Source organism: Musca autumnalis, unplaced genomic scaffold (assembly GCF_047663935.1).
Source record: "Musca autumnalis isolate F117 unplaced genomic scaffold, ASM4766393v1 scaffold_1, whole genome shotgun sequence".
NCBI lineage: Eukaryota > Metazoa > Arthropoda > Insecta > Diptera > Muscidae > Musca > Musca autumnalis.
Genome location: NW_027411644.1, coordinates 306,920,317 through 306,944,412, shown reverse-complemented (window position 1 = coordinate 306,944,412; position 24,096 = coordinate 306,920,317). Strand labels below are relative to the sequence as shown.

At 35.5% G+C, this 24,096-nt stretch overlaps 1 protein-coding gene and 1 long non-coding RNA gene across 5 annotated transcripts in view; both read right to left on the bottom strand.

Annotated features, from left to right (window-relative positions):
- Pli (E3 ubiquitin-protein ligase pellino) overlaps nt 1-7,224 on the bottom strand; it is a 161,550-nt gene extending 154,326 nt beyond the window's left edge. The window contains exon 1 of one of the 2 annotated variants that reach the window (XM_073962105.1): nt 6,998-7,224. The gene's annotated coding sequence lies outside the window, so the exon portion shown is untranslated. The remainder of the gene's footprint in view (nt 1-6,997) is intronic. The other variant, XM_073962106.1, reaches the window with a different exon arrangement.
- A 4,502-nt stretch (nt 7,225-11,726) lies between these two features.
- Nucleotides 11,727-19,096, bottom strand: LOC141389889 (uncharacterized). Of its 3 annotated transcripts, none has more exons than XR_012409204.1 (7): nt 18,651-19,096; nt 18,030-18,587; nt 17,845-17,956; nt 17,566-17,748; nt 17,323-17,498; nt 17,097-17,259; nt 11,727-11,851 (listed from the first exon to the last, which is right to left on the bottom strand). It is a non-coding gene; the product is annotated as an uncharacterized lncRNA (long non-coding RNA). The 3 variants fall into 3 exon arrangements; XR_012409205.1 differs by having other exon boundaries at nt 17,097-17,498; nt 18,030-18,316; nt 18,379-18,587; XR_012409203.1 differs by having other exon boundaries at nt 17,097-17,498.
- Between the last annotated feature and the right edge of the window lie 5,000 nt (nt 19,097-24,096).

Sequence of the window (24,096 nt, the reverse complement as noted above, 5' to 3'; positions counted from 1 at the left end):
AAATTAGTATCTCCCTCTCCTTTCAAACTTCTTCGAAAGTCGAAATCTAAAACTTTCAGCTCCCAAATGCTCTGCGACGTTGTTCACAACCTGGACAAAAGAGGTAAATACAACAATAAAAATAAATATCAACGAACGGCAGTACCATAACTACTGTCAAATACCCCAACATTTTAGGAGTTACCTTCGACAATACTTTCCAGTTCAGTAAACACTCTGAACTAACGGCAAAAAAGGTAGGTGGCAGAAACAATATCCTCAAAGCCCTGGAAGCACATAGGGTAAAGAAAAATAAACCATTGTAACAACCAATAAAGCCATAGGCCGTCCACTACTTGACTACGCGGCGCCAGTCTGGACCCCCAATATTAGTGACACCCAGTGGGATAACCTCCAAATAACACAAAACACTACCCTCAGACTGGCAACGGGATGTCACTCTAAAACGCCCGAAGATCATCTGCATCATGAATGCCAGATGCTGAATGTCAAAAGACATTCAAAACTCCTCACAAAACAACACCAACTGAAGTGTCTCTCCCCAAACCACCCAAATCACCTCACATTCATAAATCCCCCCTCAGAAAGGGACACACCAATCAGGTGGGACTTCAGGAGGGACAAGCACACCCTTCCCCCACTGAATACACCCAATGAGGCAGAAATTAAACGAGCAACAAACCTAGCTCACACAAATGCTGTACAAGAAGCTATAGATGCATAGACCTATAGCGTCGTCTTAGGCAGCAGACCTCCTCCAATCAGCGAAGAGGAAACTAAGCTACCACGAGAGACCAGATGCATTCTAGCACAGCTCAGATCTGGAGTATCGAGGTACCTTAATAGTTTCCAAGGCCTCCTAAATCCTGAAATACAAAACGAGTGCCCAATTTATGGACCGTCTCCTCACATTACTAGGCATCTTTTCATGTGTCCACAAGAACCCACAACACTGACACCTGAATCGCTTTGGACACATCCAATCCAAGCAGCAATATTCCTTGGATTGGATGTGGATATGTAAAATGTCTTATTTTTAACCTTAAATTTTTCTTTCTTTCTCTTTATTTTCTTTCTTCCCTCGAACATACATACGTGGAAAACCTGCAGGGGCTACAACAACAACAACTGCAGTTAACAGCGTTGTGATGGTTACAACGTTTTGAGGAAGGATCGCACCAGAAGTGGATGTGGGAGATTCGATTTCCTATTGCACCAGTAGATTCAATACAGACCTATCTCGCTTGCCCCTTACATGGACCCTTACATAGAATGTAAGGGGATAACAGTCAGGTGTTGAGCTGCCGTGCAAGATTTGCTGAACGTATACATCCCGCAGATAAATAGCTGTACTCCAGTTTATAGGTCCAACATTAGGCGCAGATTTTGGAAGGTCGTAACGGTCTGGTCTTTGGGGGTTTTAATGCTCATCATGAGTTATGGTATTCGGTCTTCGGAAACGACCCAAAGGTTATAGTGCTTGCTGAGTAGATTGATATCTTTACGTTTTGCAAGGTCAGTTAGCCGGACAAAACCATCTTGTCTCCTCAATCCTACGGGAGCGGGTTTATTTCGTACATGAGTGGCCAGCGGCTGCCAACACAGCATAAAACCTATGGTTTATATTCTGCTACAACAACAACATCGTGCCGACTGGCAACCTGTCGTTTCTTTTGGATCAGATCAACTCCCCATAATTGTCTCCATCAGTAGACCGCCCGATGTCAACACCTCTGAAAGCCGCAATTTCATCAATCATGGGAAAACTGATTGGCCTAGTTTCGGAGAGTTCAATAATCACCGCTTCAGAGAATTGTCCAATCCTTCTGATGTTCGGGTAGCAGAAAGGACGTTCCGAGACATCATCAAAGTTGCAGCCGCTCGCCATATACCTGCTGGTTGAATACCCGAAATAAGACCAAATTTCCCAGCAGAGGCGACGGGATTAGCAAATGAGCGTTATGAGATTCGTCGAACCAATCCCGACGACCCCAGAGTCAGGGAGCTGACACTGGAAGTTAACAGGCTGGTCGGCGACCATAAGCGGAACACGTGGTTAAATCATCTGATGAGTTGCAACATTGGAGCCGGTATAAGTAAATTGTGGACAACGGTTAAGTAACTCTCGAACCCCGGAAGGAGGGATGACAGGACCTCAGTCACGTTTGGCGACGTTACGTTGACTGACCCGAAGAGGTGTGCATGTTACTTCAATCGACTGTTTGTCGAGCACCCCGAGAGTGACAGGGCGAAGAGAAGAGTGTTACGTCGCATTAGATCTCTTCCTGCCGAAGATGAACCAATGGATGACGTTGCGAATGCCATAAGGAATGCTAAATCATCCAATGCGTTGGGCCCTGACGGAATTTCCATGGTAATGTTGAAACAGCTGGATAAGCCGGGAGTGAAGTATCTCACTAAAGTTCTTAACTTGTCGCTATCCACCCTCATTGTTCCCCAAGTCTGGAAAATGGGCAGGGTGGTCCCACTACGGAAGCCCGGCAAGGATGCCAGCAAAAGTAAATCGTACAGGTAGATTTCGCTTTTTGACGCCCGTAGCAAAGACCCTTGAGGCCTTAGTCCTCCCCAGCATTAGAAATAGCTATCAAGTTGCCGATCATCAGCATGGACTCCGTAAGCAGCACAACACGACAACAGCGCTGCACGCCATCTCCACACATATTTGTCGAGGACTCAACCAGGAGCGGCCGTGTGATAGAACAGTGATGGTGGCGCTTGACTTATCAAAAGCCTTTGATACTGTCAAGCACTCCACGCTGTTCGAGGACATCGAGCAGACAACCCTCCGGCCAAGTCTGAAACGTTGGATAATCAACTATATGTGTGGTCGCCAGTCGTATGTGGAATTTAGGAACAAGAAATCCAAGCCCCGTAGAGTGAAACAGGGAGTTCCCCAAGGAGGGGTGATATCTCAGGAACTGTTTAACCTCTACCTTTCCTGTATTCCGCCCCCTCCAGACGGCATTGAGATCGTAACGTATGCGGATGATGGTACGATCATGGCGTCGAATACCTACCCTGATGACATGTGTGAGAGACTGAACAACTATTTAACCGATCTTACCACCTTTTTCCATTCGAGGAATATGCAGATATCCGCCACTAAATCGACCGCCACTCTGTTCACCACATGGACGGCGCAGTATAGAAGAGAGTTGAATATCAGGGTCGATGGTAGCAGAATTCCGACCACAAACTGCAACAAAATTCTAGGGGTCACATTCGACACCACTTTCACGTCGTCAGCGCATGCCGCAGCTATCTGCGATAAACTGAAATGTAGGAACATGGTCCTCAAGTCCCTAACCGTGCAGATAAAGAAACCTTGTTGACCACGTATAAAGCGATAGGTCGGTCTGTGGTAAGCTATGCGGCGCCAGTTTGGTCCCCGAATTTATGTGACACGCAGTGGGATAAGATTCAAATTTGTCAGAACGCCGCCCTGAGAACAGCAACAGGGTGCCTCCTCAAAACTACAGTGGACCATCTACATGAGGAGGCAAAGATTCTTCCAGTACGACAACATGAGATGCTATCGTTGCAGTACTTGCTCAGGTGTTACCGTGAGAGCCATCCCAATCACCATCTGCTGGCCACCAATACACCCAGGCATATCAAGAAGGATATTCATGCTCTAGAGACGACGGTCCAAGAATATAGGAGAGAACCTCTAGATCAACAGGTATATCAGGCAGGTTTGAACAGCATTCACACGGACACAGTTGCTAAGACCATAAGCAGTTATTGTGTGAATGCAGTCATCGGAGCACATCCCCCATCTATCGCAGCTGAAGAGCGTCAGCTGTCACGACAAACCAGAGTAGTTTTGGCTCAATTACGCTCGGGATATTGCAGTCGCCTAAATTCCTATTGGGCGGGAATCGATCGCACCGTGCAAGACATCTGCCCAGTATGCGGCATGGGCCCGCACGATACTAAGCACCTATTCAACGGCCCCGCCAAGCCTACTCAGCTGACTCCAGTGGATCTGTGGTTACATCCCATCGAAGTAGCCAACTTCCTGGAACTGGAGATAGACCCAGAGCCAGATTGAACAGGAGAACGAACATACAAACACAATAATAAAACACTGTTACAACAACATCAACAAGATAGTGCCTCCTCATGACACCAGTGGTTCCTCTTCAAGAGGAGATGATTATCTTACCGGTGCATCAGCACAAGAAGTTTTCGATGCCAGTATCTGCTTGGGTGTTACCGCCGTGAGCATCCCTGTCACGATCTAGTGGACATGCTTCATCCACTCTGGCACGTCAGGAGATAACTTCATGATCTGGAGAAAAAGGTCCAAAAGTACAAACCAAAACCCCTAGATCAACGAACCTATCAGACAGGCCTCAATAGCATTCACGCTGATCAAGTTGTGCAGGCAGCAGAAAGGTACAGTGTAAACGCTAGATAGAACACTTTTAACAGGTCTTCTATAGCTAAAGAATCGTCCGTTCTATAGCTAGCAGAGGTCGGCTACAGATCTATAAGGCCTCTAACATGTCTTCTGTAGATTAAAAGACTTCTATAGTTAAGGGAGCGTTCGTTCTATAGCGATCAGAAGTCGACTACAGTTCCATAAGACCTCTAACAGGTTCTTCTGTAGATTAAAAGGTCGGAATTTAAGCGACATTCGAAGCGGCGTCTTTGTCTTTTATAGATAAACGACCTTTTAACAGTTTTCCGTACATGGAACACATTTGACAGGTCTTCTATAGCTAAAAGATCGTCCGTTCTATAGAAAGCAGATGTAGACTGCAGGTATATAAGACCTCTAACAGGTCTTCTATAGATTAAAAGACCATTATCCAGGTCTTCTATAGCTGAAGGATCGTAATTTCTTTCGTAGCTAGCGGAGGTCGGTTGCAGATTTATAAGACCTCTAACAAATCTTCTGTAGATAAAAAGACCGGAATTTAAGCGGCATTCAAAACGACGACCTTTTCAAAATATCCCCTCCGTACCATAGCCGGCTTAAATGTCGTTTAAGGGGGACCTCTCGGATCAGGCTGACATTTTTACAGTAGATAGCCCTTGGCATCTTGAAAACAACGATATATAATTTTCCGGGGGGAAGTCCATACTTGCCGAGATATGGGTTTTGACATTTCGGAAATTTCGTACTTTATCACCTTTCGGTTGTTTATGGACACCTCTCGGATGTCAAGACCTATCTCGGGAAGTATGGACTCCCCCGGAAAATTATATAGTTGTGTTCAGGGTCCCAAGGGCTACCTATGGTAATAATTTCAGGCCGATCCGAGAGGTGCACATAAATAACCTGTAGGTGTTAAAGTACGAAATTTCCGAAAATTCAAGACCCATATCTCGGGAAGTATGGACTCCCCCCGGAAAATTATATATCGTTGAAATCAGGGTCCCAAGGGCTACCTATGGTAAAAATTTCGGACCGATCTGAGAGGTGCCCCTAAACGACACTTGTTCCCCCATAGCCTAACAGTGATCAACGTTTGAAGATGATTTGAATGGAGTCCATAAACTGGACTTAAACCCCAATGATTTTAAAAAATTTAACAAATTAAATTAGGAACAATTAAATACAATAACCAAACCTCAACCAGATTTGACAAAGAAATCTCAAGTGGATAAACAAAGAAAACTGCACTTTTACGATATTTGTTGAATTGATTCTGTGATTTTGATCTAATCAGACAATGCTTATCATTGACGATGATGATAATGATGTTATTCACTGAAATTGAAAAATTTATTTGTGTTGTTATTTAAAATTTTTGTTCTAATATCTTGTCTATATCCGCTCCATATTGTTAAATAGCCATCAATGTTTACATTTTTTTCTGGAATTCAAAGAAAAAGAAACAAGTGAATGAGGCTCTTGTGAGTGGGAGAGAAAGAGAGCATAAATGATTTTTAGTTTTAATCGTGGCTTAATCATGCCAAAGCCATTCAAATAAATGTTTAAACAATCATCGTTGCTTTCAAAACGCCTTCACCACCGATGCCACCAACCAACACCGCCCCCTCATTGAACATTTAACATATACATACACACACACGACAGCTTACATTCACCCCCAGCCCAGTCAAAGGGAGGCAGGCAGACAGTGGAGTGGTGTGGTGTCGGCGACAGCAACAACAAAAACAAAGAACTCAAAAAAGGAATGGAACACAAAATAAGAAAAAAAAAAATACCCCAACAACAACATCCCAACCAACTATGGATGTACGTTTGTATGTATCTCCTCTGCTTGATGTATGCGTGCAAGTAGTCTTCTCATTGGAAAAAAACACAACAACAACAGCAGCAATTCAGAATTTGCGTTCCAATTTTCCCTTTGTTAGAACTTGGCTGGTTGGTTGGTTGGTAATGGTGTATGGTGGCTTTTTTGCTGCAGCAATGACGACGAAGACGACGACGATAACAGCAACAACAACATTATAGCATGCAAAGATAAATTCACATTTAAATGTTATAATGTTTGGTTTTTTTTTGTTTTATCACACACAAACACAACTAATTGCATTAATATTTATTTGCATTTTTTCCAAAGCCGAAAAGAATGAAAAGAAAAGCACACACGAAAGCCAACAAATTTTCATTTCCTCTTCATAGGCGAATATCTTGATGCAATTTCTCAAAAGTGCATTTGGCAAAATTTCTTTAAATTTTCCACATATAACAATTTCTTTAATTTTTTAAGAATTTTCTTTGTTTTCGTTCCACACAAACACTGTATTTTTTTCTTAAATTTCAAATATTATTAATTCATTTTCATAATTTTTTAAACTTTTCCCTTTATTTCATTCTATTTTTTCACAAATTTCCTTTTATAACTCCATGCAATGCAAAAAATCTTCATCATCAATTTTTTTCTTCTCTATCAACAAAAAGGGAAATAGGAAACAAGAATTAAATTCTTTTTCTTTCCGTTTTAATTTCGTTTATTTTTGGCAATTATAGGTGATTTTTAAAAATTCTATTTACTTCAAAACATTGCGGCACGGTTTTCTCTCACAATTGCTTTTAATTTTATTTATTTTTCTAATTTAAATTTTAAGCTTTACTTTAACACTTTTTCTTCGATAACTATACTTTTTTTTCTCGGTCGGTCGTCTCGGCGGCGGCTAATGAAGTAATGTTCCGTTGCGATGTTTTGATTACTTGTCTCGGCAATAGAGTGAGAGAGACCAGAGTCTGCCATTTAAAACTGTGAACGGCGTCAAATAAAAAGAATATACAAGGGAAAAGGGAAACTGAGAGAATTTTAGTTGAGTGACATTCAGTTTGCATTGATGACACATGACAGAGTTGCTTTTAAGAGGTTGTAACTTTAATGTCGACGGAAATGTAGTAGGAGGATATCCTTGCAATTTTTAGACTTAAAAATTATTTTTTAATTTGACAAGCAATCTTTCCAAAAGCTTTGTTCCTTTGTCGATGGTCGGACTAGCACGATTTCAACATTGCGACGTCAAGTTTATAGGCGAGGGGTATGAAGTAGTGAAACCCATGTATGGTAACATGGGGCGCCTTCGCCACTGGGGCTACGCAAGCGCCGTAATATGAAATATGTAAGGGGTGGGGCGCCCACGCCACGATAGGGGCGTGTTGGGTTAATGCTAGAAATTTGTCATGTTTAACTTAAATTCTTTATACCATAGATATACCACACTATAATGTGAAGTTAAAATCAAATATTATCCTAAGCGTATCTTGTTTTAGTTATATTATGATTTTTGTACCTAAATTCAAGGAACCTATTTAAATTAACCGCTAGAATCGGTTACTTTTTGTGAATTTTAAAATCATTTTGGATTATCCAATAGAAACCATGTTCCTTTTTTGCATACTGTTGATATTTGTGACAGCCACCTTTGGCTGTGGCCTGCGTATGTCCACACACACAACACATACCTTCATACTGCTTTTCTTTCCAGCCACCTTTGGCTGTGGGATGAATATGTCCGTCCGTCCATCCACATCAACCACAAAACATGCCAGCATACCTCCTTTCCATAGCATTTCACTCATTCCACTTATTGGCGGTGATTTTTGATGTTACTCCAGCACATTAAAAAGATTAACAATATTATTTTTAATATTGAATATTGAATAAGATTGGAAGTAAATCTTTATTATTTTATCAATTGTTGCCTTTGCCGGCTAAAAAGAAAAAAGTAAATAAACAAAGTCAGCTGTCAATATATTAGTGTTGTAAGGTTCGTCAATTACATATGACGTCGTTATACAACACTATATCATCCCAGGGCTTTTCAAACTGTATCCAACAAATAGTTGAAAGATCAGATTGAAGAAAATAAAACATGTATGATTTGCTGAACATGGCAATTTTTTATTAAATAATAATAAATATTAAAAATGTGTGATTATCTTTTCTACGAATTAACCAATAATCCGGTTAATAAGGCAAAAATAAAAAATGAAATTATTTCATTTATCCGAATGAATTTCCATTTGGTTTTTTTTTTATCATATTTCGATTAGCGCCATCTAGTCTACTTACTCCGGTACTAGTCCCATTTAATCACAAGTTTCAGCATATGTTCTTAAATGTTCCATGAAAAATCATCTCTGAAACTTTATCTCCATGTGCCAACTGACCTTGCTAGATGTCACTTTAAAGATTATTCAACGAGTTTACCTAAACCAGTGACAACAAAGTTTCAAGTGGTGTGATGAAAAAAAAGTTAACCTCAACATAAAATTTTTATTTGAAAAAATAACGTAACACAGTTAAAGTATGTATGGAAAAGTGGAAATAGTTAATTATTAATTTCATTATTCTGTTTTATAGAAGATAATTAACATCACACACGTACATCAACAAATTTCATAGATTTTATACTCAATCTAAATTTTTGACCTTCAAAATTGTTTTTTTGCTCGGGTAAGCATTAAATTGCAACTATTTCATTTTCTATCTGTTTTATAATAAATAAAACAAATAATTTTGTCATTTGTACAGGATATTGTGGAAAATAATCCTTTAAAGTTGATCAAAGGATTAACCCTCAGGCAATATCGCTGTATAAATGTGCACAGGGATATACATGCGAGATATAGAGGGAGACACTTTAGCCCGAGCATAAAGTGGTCAAAAACATAACCTCACCACACTCAGAAAACAACCCTACCAAAATTCCATCATATGGTCGTAAATAAAGAGTTGGAAATCATCATAGTAAGTACACAAATCAAGTAAGATAAGAATATCAAACTTGAGGAGCTTAAAATTTAAATAAAAACGCTGTTAAAATACACATAAAGTACATAAAGTGATAAGAGTGGCACAATAATTCCATATTGGTTGCATAACTCATTTTCTTGCCACCAAATTCTATTATTCTTCTTTTTATAACCACGTTATCTGTTTTTACACGCAGTTATACCCATACAATTTGATAGTCATTGCATAAACTACAAAATAATCATAATTAATACTAAAGCCTAAATTAAGGCGGTTACATTTATCTAATCATAAAAAGAATAGTAATAAAGGTTGCTGCATAAGATATTAAAATTAAAAATGCAAAAATTTTAAAAAAATTATAAAAACGATATGTAAATATGCACATATTCATACACGTGTCATAATACACTAGTAAATACATTACCTAACCTAAAAAAAATTTGTCAAAGACCAAAACAAAATGAAATTATATATCTCAAACAGTATTTTTTATTTTAAATAAATATAGCCATAAAAAAATGTAAAATTAATAGAACGGTCTCCTGTAAAAAAATATGAATATAGAAAATTAACATAATTAAGGAAATTGTGAAAATATGTAAAAATTGTGTATACATAAAAACTAAGATAAATTAAACTAAAATCTATAAAAGCATGCAAATTGAAATATAAGACTAGATTTAAATATAAGAAATAAATAAATATATATGTTAAAATATTGTTTAAAAATAATGTATAATACAAGGATAAATTCAAAAACGATTAAAATTTGAACTAATAATTATAAAGTTTAAAAATGGCTTAAAATTCATTTAATATGGGCTGAATGAATATCTAGGGTAGTGGTTATTTGATTTTGGGATGTTTCTTAACATTTATTTTTGGCAACAGAAACATCATGGCAGACTGAAATATGTCTAATAGGGGTGGGAAAATGCCAAAGAGGTAACACATCAATACCTCAAGGAAATTGGAGTTCATTTAAGTATTTATTTTGAGGTTAACGCCTACAGGATGTATAAGTACACATCCGTTTCCTTTTCTTTTTTTTATTTTATAATTTCAAATCCGAATGACAGTTATAAAGTAACCCCAAATGAATGATGGTACAAAAATATCTTTAAGTGTGCAGTCAAGTGGAAGACGAACTCCCCCATCCGGCGAGCTAAGCCGCAGCCTAACAACAAGTACCACCTCCACTTAACCGGACTGTCACATTTATGGCGCCCAACTACAGAGCATTTTTAAATTTTTGATTTTTCTCCCATAGCCCAAACTTGTTAGTGGATTGTATTTTCCGTATCAGTATCCCGGAAGGCACGTGTAGAGCCATGCCGTGTAGTACAGGTACAAAGATACAATCAGCTATACAAGTCGCCAATCCAGAGAAATGATTGATGTCTCCAGAAGGGAAACATATTCGATAGGCTAAATAGCTAGGTAAATATTTGTTCCTATTTTGAAAACAGAAGTCATTGATCTAGAAAGGACCTATACAAATAAAATTTTTAGTCCCTAATTGTGTACTTATACTTACCATCAAAACCCTAATAAGCCTTTTCCATTAAAACAATTAAAAATTCAAACCAAAATAAATGCTTTATTTTATATGTTTATTTAAAAAATAAACATAATTTAAAATTTTTCAAAACAATTTATTTTTTTCATTTATTTATATTTCTAATTAAAATTAGAAATCAATAATATTCTGAAAATACCAAATAAATTGACTTTCCAGAATTCCAATTAAAAATTTATACATAAAAATCACTACCTGATCATTTTTATTCAGCCTAAATATTAGAAAATTGAACAAACAACAAAACAAAGAAAAAAAAAAAGAATTATATACAAAACAAACAAGTCTTTAGATATTGCATTATTTTTTATACAAAAAAATTTAAAAATTTATATACAAAGTAAAAGTATTTAAATTAAAAAAAAAAAATCAAAAATTATAGTTAATTTACAAAACCACATTTAAAAAATATATTACCAAAATATAATTAAATTATTAATTATTAATAAAGTATATGTTGTTTAAACATTAAAAAAAAATTAAAAGATATTAAAATTTAATAATATATAAATGTGCTTTTGTAAATATAAACAAAAATACAATAAAGAAATCAATAAGTATACAAAAAAATACTCTAAAAAATCAATTAAATATTAAATAGAAACAAAAAAATCATTACATATTTAAAAAAATAAATATATGTGATTTTATATAATATTTAATTAATACAAATATCCAAAACAAAACCAAAATTATATAAAATTATATATAAAATATATATGCAAAGATTAAAACAACCATATTGTTGTTAATAATAAACATATCAAATACTTTAATACAGTAAGAAAACAATAACTTACAGTTAAAAATAAAAAAAAAATATATTTATATAATTTGATTGAATATATTTAAATATACATAAATTTGGTTTTGTAAAAGTAAATTTAACAAATATTTAAAATAATAATTAAACAAACAAAATACTGCCAAAATATATAAAAATATTACACATACACATATTTACAATTAAGTTAACAAAAAAATATAGAAAAATATCAAAATTATATATAAAAAAAATATAAAAGTAATATTCCAAAAAAATTACTACCTGAAAAAAAATAACAAAAAAATAGAAAAAAATATTAGTAAAAAAATTGTGAAATATTTAAAAATAATAATTATTATAATATTATATAAAAATATCTAAGTTTCCAAAACAATTTCTATATACAAATATTTAACGTCTATTTTTAAAAATACCAATACATCTCGATTAAGTTTAAGCAATAATTTTTCCATTCTCACGTTTTTGATCTCAATATCTGTTTGCATCACCGACAATATCGTTCTTTGATCTTTCTGAATTAGTTTTACAATGCCCAATAAAAACGCAGTTCCTACCAGAACTTCTAATAGACTTGCAAATAAAAACAATTCGACAACCAATGGTATTAATGCTGCCAACACCTCCTACGCTGCAATGTTTAATACTGGTATTGTTCTAAATTCTGGTGGCAGCACATCTCAAGCTGCAGGTTATAATTCTTTACCAACCACTACTACTACTTCCAACCCTATCGGTAATAACAACATGAACATTTCTCAGATTTCAACACAAGAGGCAAATACAACCATTGTAGGAACTGGTATTCAACCACTTATGTCTGTGAATCCTTTTCCTACAACAGGTCAACAAACATTATCACCTGACGGAAGCTCGTCTATTACAAGACCACCATATAGTAGTCTAACAGGTCACAATGAATCAAACAATTCAGATTCACATCCGGCAATTCCAGCCTGTAATAACAATATTAACATAGATGCACCAATTAATACCAACGATGGTCCAAGTCTCAGAGAGTATATTAGTGCTTCTGTACGTATAGCTCAGTCAGAAACATTGCAAACTATGGAGGATCGTCTAGCTTCAAGGGTATCTCAGACAGTGAGAGATACAATTGATTCTCTAAGAAATATGTCACTCAATATCACACAAGAGCCAATTAGGACAGATACAGTACCGCCCAATACACAACAAAACAATATAAACTCCCAACAACAACGACAACGTGGTACGAATTATCCGCCACAAGTCACTAGAGACTCATATCCACACAATATGAATCAGAACTTTTCTTTTGGTTATAAACCAATAACACCCCTACAGCTCCAAAAGTGGGGATTAAAATTCGATGGTTCGTCGAAATCAATTAGTGTTGAAGAATTTGTATTTAGAGCAGAATCATTAAGATTGGACTATAATTGTCCTTTAGACGTTTTTGTGAAAGGATTTCACCATCTTCTAGCAGGGAGAGCTTCTGAATGGCTTTGGTTATTCAGACAGCAAAATCCTATCTGCGAATGGCAACATCTGAAATACCATTTTATAAAAAAATTTCGTAATTTCGAAAGCGATTTCGAAATCCAACGCAAGATAATAGATCGTCGACAGCTTCCATCGGAAACTGCCGACATCTATATATCAGAAATTGTCCGTCTGAAAAACCAAATGAGGATACCGATCCCAGAATTTGAGATCGTGAAAATCATAAAAGACAATCTCAAGGATGGTTTAGTTCAATTGATCTATGCTAAATACATTGATACAATTGATGACCTCCTTGAAGAATGCAAACGAGCTGAGGTTACAATATCTAAGCGGTTATCATTCAGACAACAACATCAGAACTATAGAAGGGTTCATGAACTTGAACTAGAACAGGACGAATCTTTCCAACCAATATTTGATGTTGAAGCTATGCATAAAAATCAAACAGTACCAACCAAGATATTAACTTGTTGGAACTGTAAACAATCAGGCCACACATTTATGGACTGCGATTTGGACCAACGAAACATATTCTGCTACAGGTGTGGGTTCGATGGGGTCACTTCGCCAAAATGTCCAAGATGTATGGGAAACCAAGGGAAGAGCATGGGGAAGACTGGTACCCCATGTTCTCAACAGAATGCAAGCCAGTAATAAGCATAGAACCAGAATCACATACCAATTCAAAATATACTCAACAGAAACCAACTATACTGCCAACCAAAAATGAAAATTTGTCGAAACAAACACCAAAATTAAAAATTATTGTTCCTTACGAACAAAGGTTAGATATATATAACCAAAAAAGGGCAGACATTTTTCAAGATTTTGTACCTGCGATAACTAAAAAGATAGTAAAGGCTAGACAATCATATACAAATAGAAAAAAAGAACGAAAAGAAATAGCATCTGCATGTTTAGAGGTAGCTAACGACATCAGACCATACATGGATGTAAAATTAAACGGAATTGCATTCACGGGTCTTATGGACAGTGGTGCATCAGTTAGTTGCTTAGGCAAAAATTGCATAGAAAATGCTAAATTAATCAAAGCACATATCCATAATTTTAAATCCACTATCAAAACAGCAGACGGTAAACAACAGGAAATCATAGGCAAAATAAAAGTTAGCATCCAATGTGGAAATATAACCAAAGAGTTAACTTTGTATTTAGTGCCCAATTTAAAACAATGTCTCATATTGGGATATGATTTTTGGCAAATGCTAAATATAAAAATATCTTTCGATCCTGATATAAATGAATTGTCTGATGACGTCATCAACAATATTGAGGACAAAAATATACATAACCTGACATACGAACAAAACATCAAACTAGAAAACGCGAAGCTCTCATTTCGTTGTTACACCAAACACGGACTGGGAAAAACTCATCTCGAAAAACATACAATTGATGTTGGAAATGCTATCCCAAAGAAGATGAGATATTTTCCAGTCAGTCCAGCAGTTCAGAAATTAATGTACGATGAACTGGATCGTATGTTGGACTTAGACGTGATAGAGGTAGCAACAAACGCAGAGTGGAATAATCGGGTGACACTAGTCATTAAGCCAAACAAAAACCGCTTATGTCTCGACGCAAGGGAGCTAAACAAAGTGACTAGAAAAGACGCTTACCCTTTGCCGAATATTGACGGGTTATTGGCCAGGCTAGGTGACACACATTACATAACCGCAATCGATCTTAAGGACGCATTCTGGCAGATTCCTCTGGAGGAATCGAGCCGTCCTTTGACAGCATTCACGGTCCAGGGTAGACCCCACTACCAATTCAAGGTCATGCCTTTTGGACTGTGCAATGCTGCTCAAAGGATGTGCCGCCTGATGGACAAAGTTATTCCTCCAGAGTTGAAGGACCGAATATTTGTGTACTTAGACGATTTGCTGGTGGTGTCACAAAGTTTTGATGATCATGTAGCAATGTTACAGGTAGTAGGAAATAGACTCACTAGCGCAGGTTTGACCATTAATATGGAAAAATCCAAATTTTGCTACAAGGAGTTAAAATATCTAGGGTATCTTGTGGGAGCAGGTAAACTCAAGCCTGATCCTGGGAAGATAGAAGCAATTGTCAATATAAAACCACCTAGATGTCAGAAGGATGTGAGAAAATTCTTAGGAACAGTAGGATGGTATCGCAGATTCATCCATGAATTTTCCACTCTGACTGCTCCTTTGACTGACACATTGAAAAAGTGCCCAAAATTTGTCTTGACGCCTGAAGCCCTACAATCATTTGAAAAATTGAAAGTTTGTTTAACCTCTAGTCCAGTACTGTCGAGTCCTGACTTTGCTAGGCCATTCTTCGTACAATGTGACGCATCTAACGTCGGAGTTGGGGCTGTTCTTTTTCAGAAAGATGATGATAATGGAGAACATCCAATTGAATATTTTTCCAAGAAACTGAACAGTGCCCAACGCAATTATTCTACGACGGAAAAAGAATGCCTAGCGGTCATACTCGCAATAGAGCGATTTAGGCAGTATATTGAGCTCATGGAATTTACGGTCATTACAGACCATTCCAGTTTACAATGGCTCATGCGACAGAAAGATTTAAACGGAAGACTTGCGAGATGGAGTTTAAAACTCCAAGGATATAAGTTTAGCATAGAGCACCGTAAAGGTACTAAAAACGTCGTACCTGATATGCTTTCGCGTATGGACATGGACGAAATAACCCTAGATAATGCTTCAATTATTAATTTCAACTCTGATGAGTTTAAAAACAACAAATATTTAACGCTTATTGACACCATAGAACAAAATAAAGACAGTCTACCTGACCTAAAAGTGTGCGAAGGTGTCGTGTACAAAAGGGTCAAATTTAACCGAACAGATGTTGAAAGTGAAGATGACTGTTGGAAGATATGGCTTCCAGGCACATTAACAGCAGAAATAATAAAGAAATCTCACGATAACAACACATGTCATGGTGGCATATCAAAAACATTGCACAATATAAGGCAATATTTTTATTGGCCAACAATGGCATATGAAACAAAAGAATATGTAAACAGTTGTCAAATATGTAAGGAAACCAAACATCCTAAACAGATATTACGACCACCTATGGGTAACGAAGTCGTAACCCAAAGACCGTTTCAGAAAATCTATGTAGATTTTCTAGGCCCTTACCCAAGAACTAAATCAGGAAAAGCTTACATATTTATTGTTTTGGATCATAAAACCAAATTTGTGCTACTAAAAGCAATGACAAAAGCCACTGTAACCCAAGTTACAAAATTCTTGGTAGAAGAAGTTTTCTATAAATTCGGCGTACCAGAATTCATCCATTCTGATAATGGAAGACAATTTACGTCCGAAATGTTTACAGATACTTTGAAATTGTTTGGTATTAAACATATTAAAACAGCAATATACGCACCACAAGCAAACGCTAGTGAGCGTGTGAACCAGACAATTCTCAGTAGTATACGAAGCTACATAAACTCTGATCAATCTAAATGGGATGAGAAGTTACCCAAAATCGAGTGTGCCTTGCGATCGACGTTACACGCCTCAACAGGTACATCTCCATATTTTGCCTTAACAGGCTATAATATGATTACACACGCAGATGCGTATGCAATCCTAAGAAGACTAGATGCACTGGAAGATGGTAGTCTGGAGATTCTACCTGCATCAGATAATATGCAAATTCTGCACAAGAACATAAATAAGAAATTACATGAGGCTTACGAACGTAATACTCGTTCATACAATAGAAGAAGCCGAATTGTATCATATAAACCTGGACAGGAAGTCTATAGAAAAAACTTTGTGCAGAGTAACTTTGCCAAAGGAATTAATGCAAAATTCTGCAAACCCTGGCTTAAATGCAGGATAAGAAAAGCTATCGGGAATTGGTACTACGAAGTCGAAAACTTAAAAGGCCAACTAATCGGTACAATTCACGCACAACATCTCAAACAATGATATTAGTAAGAATACCTATATCTAAGATTAGTTCAATTCAGTATATTCTCACCACACACCCAAAACAGCTGCTGTTGTTAATGGATTAATCCACAATACAATAATTTATAAATTTCCACATCGATGTCATCATGTCATATGGTAAAAATTCGGCCACTAATTTAACAGCATCTGAAAAACAACAAGAAAAAGGGTTATTTAAAATAATAAACAAGTTTTAACCTGAAAAAAAAGAAAAAACAAGGATTAGTAAAAACATTATATTGTGTTATGTGTTAAATTCACTTATCTGACAAAACTCGTCCGTTGTACATTCATCGCATTTGTACACACAATGTTGCCCATACACAGAGGTAGAGAAATTGGCATTCAAATGAATAGTCACGATCCCACAACATTTGTAAAAATGTAAAAAAACAATCTGCACAACAAAAAGGTGCACACACACTCTTTGAATATTCCTACAAGGAAACAAATATCATACATTAAAATAGGAAAAATTACCATAATGGTTTTAAAAACACTCACTCAAATTTTTCCATTTAAAGTAAAAATGTTGTTTATCCTTGAACAATACACATATAGCTTTGTATACATTGTCCCAAATCGTTAAAATAGTTGTATGTGCGATTTGCTTAACATCCTAGTACCTCGCCAAAAAGGTAGATATTTGTCATTCTTATTGCCTGATAAGACGGTACATCTAAATACCTGCAAAGAAAAACAATAAGGGATCAATATTGAACAACGCACACACAAATAATATCTTCTTGCTACTGCAGAAATGGTGGGCAAATATGCACTTACCTTTGATATTATCCACACACAAAACTAAAAACAGGTAGCAGAAACACCAAAAAGAACAACTGGCAAGAATTATTTATGTCACATCAAAATATTTATAAACTGCCAAGCGTTCCTAAAATATATAAGAAAAGAAAAAAGAATTCGTTACAAAACGAACATAAAAAAATAGAAAAATGGAAATATACCTTCTGATAAAATGTTATAGTTGCCCATTTCTATTGTAATTTATTTGTTACTGGATATTGGATATATACATGTGCCCACATGTCAATTGGACTGCCTCAATAGCGAAACGGAATATCCTCTTTGTTAAAAAAATGTTATACATAAACCATGCATGTTTCCGGCACCTTTTTTTTCAAAAATGTCAGCTTGTTGTATCATGACATCGGTGTTATCCAAATCATCATGTGTACATTAATCATAAACAATCATATTTACTGTTGCCCACACTACACCAATAGCAACATACCTGTAAAAAAACCAAACACGATAAGAATTTGCTTTATCAAAAAGGTTAGAATGGAAGTATACTTTCCAATTATATCGGTCCAAATATGCAACTTGCCTGCATACACAATAGCACAATGCTTATTTTCGTTCCTTAATATTTTGATGCTTGCTCATCTTTGACAATATTTCTTATTGTACACCATAATTGGTAATGAATCTCTGGTTGACAAATATGTTCAAGATTCTTCCACATATACTGTAGCCAGAATGTAATAAGAGAACAATGGTACCTGAAATCAAAATGTAAACAAACATTAGACCATTATAAAGATGCACAGCTAACATAATATTACCTGCCAACATAAACATTATTCCCAATACTTTTTGTTTCACAGGTTTCACAAAAAAGCATTGGCTTTGTGACAGCCACCTTTGGCTGTGGCCTGCGTATGTCCACACACACAACACATACCTTCATACTGCTTTTCTTTCCAGCCACCTTTGGCTGTGGGATGAATATGTCCGTCCGTCCATCCACATCAACCACAAAACATGCCAGCATACCTCCTTTCCATAGCATTTCACTCATTCCACTTATTGGCGGTGATTTTTGATGTTACTCCAGCACATTAAAAAGATTAACAATATTATTTTTAATATTGAATATTGAATAAGATTGGAAGTAAATCTTTATTATTTTATCAATTGTTGCCTTTGCCGGCTAAAAAGAAAAAAGTAAATAAACAAAGTCAGCTGTCAATATATTAGTGTTGTAAGGTTCGTCAATTACATATGACGTCGTTATACAACACTATATCATCCCAGGGCTTTTCAAACTGTATCCAACAAATAGTTGAAAGATCAGATTGAAGAAAATAAAACATGTATGATTTGCTGAACATGGCAATTTTTTATTAAATAATAATAAATATTAAAAATGTGTGATTATCTTTTCTACGAATTAACCAATAATCCGGTTAATAAGGCAAAAATAAAAAATGAAATTATTTCATTTATCCGAATGAATTTCCATTTGGTTTTTTTTTTATCATATTTCGATTAGCGCCATCTAGTCTACTTACTCCGGTACTAGTCCCATTTAATCACAAGTTTCAGCATATGTTCTTAAATGTTCCATGAAAAATCATCTCTGAAACTTTATCTCCATGTGCCAACTGACCTTGCTAGATGTCACTTTAAAGATTATTCAACGAGTTTACCTAAACCAGTGACAACAAAGTTTCAAGTGGTGTGATGAAAAAAAAGTTAACCTCAACATAAAATTTTTATTTGAAAAAATAACGTAACACAGTTAAAGTATGTATGGAAAAGTGGAAATAGTTAATTATTAATTTCATTATTCTGTTTTATAGAAGATAATTAACATCACACACGTACATCAACAAATTTCATAGATTTTATACTCAATCTAAATTTTTGACCTTCAAAATTGTTTTTTTGCTCGGGTAAGCATTAAATTGCAACTATTTCATTTTCTATCTGTTTTATAATAAATAAAACAAATAATTTTGTCATTTGTACAGGATATTGTGGAAAATAATCCTTTAAAGTTGATCAAAGGATTAACCCTCAGGCAATATCGCTGTATAAATGTGCACAGGGATATACATGCGAGATATAGAGGGAGACACTTTAGCCCGAGCATAAAGTGGTCAAAAACATAACCTCACCACACTCAGAAAACAACCCTACCAAAATTCCATCATATGGTCGTAAATAAAGAGTTGGAAATCATCATAGTAAGTACACAAATCAAGTAAGATAAGAATATCAAACTTGAGGAGCTTAAAATTTAAATAAAAACGCTGTTAAAATACACATAAAGTACATAAAGTGATAAGAGTGGCACAATAATTCCATATTGGTTGCATAACTCATTTTCTTGCCACCAAATTCTATTATTCTTCTTTTTATAACCACGTTATCTGTTTTTACACGCAGTTATACCCATACAATTTGATAGTCATTGCATAAACTACAAAATAATCATAATTAATACTAAAGCCTAAATTAAGGCGGTTACATTTATCTAATCATAAAAAGAATAGTAATAAAGGTTGCTGCATAAGATATTAAAATTAAAAATGCAAAAATTTTAAAAAAATTATAAAAACGATATGTAAATATGCACATATTCATACACGTGTCATAATACACTAGTAAATACATTACCTAACCTAAAAAAAATTTGTCAAAGACCAAAACAAAATGAAATTATATATCTCAAACAGTATTTTTTATTTTAAATAAATATAGCCATAAAAAAATGTAAAATTAATAGAACGGTCTCCTGTAAAAAAATATGAATATAGAAAATTAACATAATTAAGGAAATTGTGAAAATATGTAAAAATTGTGTATACATAAAAACTAAGATAAATTAAACTAAAATCTATAAAAGCATGCAAATTGAAATATAAGACTAGATTTAAATATAAGAAATAAATAAATATATATGTTAAAATATTGTTTAAAAATAATGTATAATACAAGGATAAATTCAAAAACGATTAAAATTTGAACTAATAATTATAAAGTTTAAAAATGGCTTAAAATTCATTTAATATGGGCTGAATGAATATCTAGGGTAGTGGTTATTTGATTTTGGGATGTTTCTTAACATTTATTTTTGGCAACAGAAACATCATGGCAGACTGAAATATGTCTAATAGGGGTGGGAAAATGCCAAAGAGGTAACACATCAATACCTCAAGGAAATTGGAGTTCATTTAAGTATTTATTTTGAGGTTAACGCCTACAGGATGTATAAGTACACATCCGTTTCCTTTTCTTTTTTTTATTTTATAATTTCAAATCCGAATGACAGTTATAAAGTAACCCCAAATGAATGATGGTACAAAAATATCTTTAAGTGTGCAGTCAAGTGGAAGACGAACTCCCCCATCCGGCGAGCTAAGCCGCAGCCTAACAACAAGTACCACCTCCACTTAACCGGACTGTCACATATTTAAGGAAGAAATATGGTAAATTTCAGTTTTAGAGTCCGTTGGAGAATGTTCAATTTCGATGGCGAAATTCAAATAATATTTGAAAAAACTTTAACGTTGTCGGTATGAGAACATTTTGAACAAAAACGTGGCGAAGGCGCACCATGTTACCATATATGGTTTTCTGTGTTTGTTGTGTTGCCTCTTTTTGTAATTCGTTGCAAGATTTTGCTCTTCCATTTTCTTTCATTTTTATTTTCTCAAACAAACGTTAACAACAAAACAAGTAAAAAAGTATCAGTCGGCTTTGCCGACAGAGATATACCCTCAGCCTGTGCAAATTGAAACACTTTGCCCTGAAACAACTTTTACCATCCCAATTGAGGCAGCGAATGTAAGTTGCTTCAACAAAAATCAAAGTGATTCAATAGCAAGTCTTAAAGTGAACTTATCCAAAATTTTGTGTGGGATGTACGGGATGGAGTGGACAAATATAGTCCATATTCGAACCTGATCTATATCTGGTAGATATTATGGGAATGTGTAAAGTATGGACCAAATCGGTCACTCCCATCAAGAGTTATCGTGCGCACAATTTTTCAGAATATTTTTGAACTTTTGTGGGGTAGGTACCTGCAGGAGTGGACCGATATGGCTTATCTACGAACTTAAAGTAAAGTTTGGAAATAATATTACGAAGGCCAAATTTTGGCCGGAATCGGCATTTCCGAGAATTATATTGCGCTCCAACCACTACACACGGTGTCATAGGGTTTTTTGTGACTTTTAGGCTATTTCTTCAGGAAGTATGGACTTGCCCCTGAGGAAACTTGTATCTTCGTATAGGGGACAATGAATACAAGATGTTACAACAAAAACCAAGGCGATTCGAGAGCAGGTCCTAAACTGAACTTTTCCGAAATTTTGTGTGGGAGGTACTCGAAGGAGTTTACCGATTGAGTCCATATTGGAACCTCATCTAAGTCTGGTAGAAATTTCATAATGTGCAAAGTATGGACCAAATCGGTTACTCCCTTCAAGAGTTATCGTGCACTCAAATTTTCCGAACATTTTCGAACTTTTGTGTGGGAGGTACCGGAAGGAGTGGACCGATATAATCCATTTTTGAACTTGAACTAAGTTTGGACAAAATATTACGAAAGCCAAATTTTGGACCGAATCGGCAAATCCGTTCGAGAGTTGTCTTGCGCTTCAACCACAACACACGGTGTCATAGGGTTTTCTGTAACTTTCAGGCTATTTTCTCATGAAGTATGGACTTGCCCCTAATGAAACTTATGCCAAGTTTACACTTGCGCTCCAAAATCCACTGGATTTCACGAAATCCTGAAATACACCCCGGTGTTTACACTTATTTTTTCTTGATTTCAAACATATCACAATGATCAAGGTAGATGCATATGCGCAGCTGATCGAACATGAATTATCCAAACAAGTTGTTGTAAATTGAATTAAACTTTAAAAATATACGACAATATAGAACTTTAAAACTTTATTTCGAAAATTATCGTAAAATTATCTATATATCGTATTAGTTGTGTATAGTACCAAAAAATAAAAAAATAATAATTGATTATCGTTAAGAAATCATACTAATAAATTTTGATAAATAAAAATTTTGCTCAGCACCTGCAAAATATTAGTACTTGCAATAGTTTTACCGTTTAGTGCTAAAAATGCGTTCCTGTACACCGAAATCTAGCAAGACTTGCAATTCTCTTTAAACAAAAATAGCGACGAATAACACCCTCTTCTCCTGTTTTCTGCCATAAAATTTTGGCCTAGTAGAAACCAGCAGCAAACATGTTCATATGTTCATTGGTATCTAATATTATAACTGATACGTTGATTTTGATACGTTGATTTTGACATTTCTGCTGGAGTTTTTGCAATTTCCGTCATTTTTCCGTTCCCTTATTTTTTTAGGAAATTTGTATGGGGAACAAATTTTTGACAATTCGCTCTATTTTCTAAAAATACCATTAAAAAAGTACGGGAACACAATGAAAAATAGCATTGTAACAAAGTAATTTAATATTTTTTCACATTGTTTACAAATTTTGATACTAACATTTTTTGTTGCAGCAGTTCGCACATCTACCTTGTTTATTGTCATACGTGAAAAGTGTTGCAACTTTTGGTACTTTTTTAGGCAAAAGCAAGGTTGTATATCATGTGTACTGTGATTTCGATGTTGTTTTCGCTGAAATCACGAAATGAGATGATTTCATTTTTGTATGCGAAATCATGATAAATTTTGCTTGATTCCGCACGAAATCACGAAACGCCTTCGAAATCACGAAACGAGGCCGAATGTAAACCAAGCATTACAGCGTCGTATAGTGGACAGCGAATACAAATTGCGTAAACAAAAATCAAAGCGATTCGGGGAGGTACCTGAAGGAGGGAACTATATGGCCCATCTTCGAACTTAAATCGAACCTGCACAAAATATTTAGATACCCAAAATTTGAAACGAATCGATTGATCCGCTCGACAGTTATCGTGCGCACCAGCCTGCCAGACAGACAGACAGACGGACGGACATTGCTAGATCTACTCAAAATTGTCTGAAACGGATATCGTACAAACATACTTGGGGTCTAAAACCATTATTTCGATGAGACACATTTTTGGTCGTATCAAAGTGTAAAGGCCTGCGTACATAAGCTGCTCTGCCTGATTGCCTTGCTTTCCTGCTTCATTTCTGACATAATAAAAATAAAAGAATAAAGAAGGCCGAGGAAATTTCGAACTGGGTTGCCCTTTTCTTTTTTATTCTTTTATCAGAAGTAAGCAAGGTAAGCAG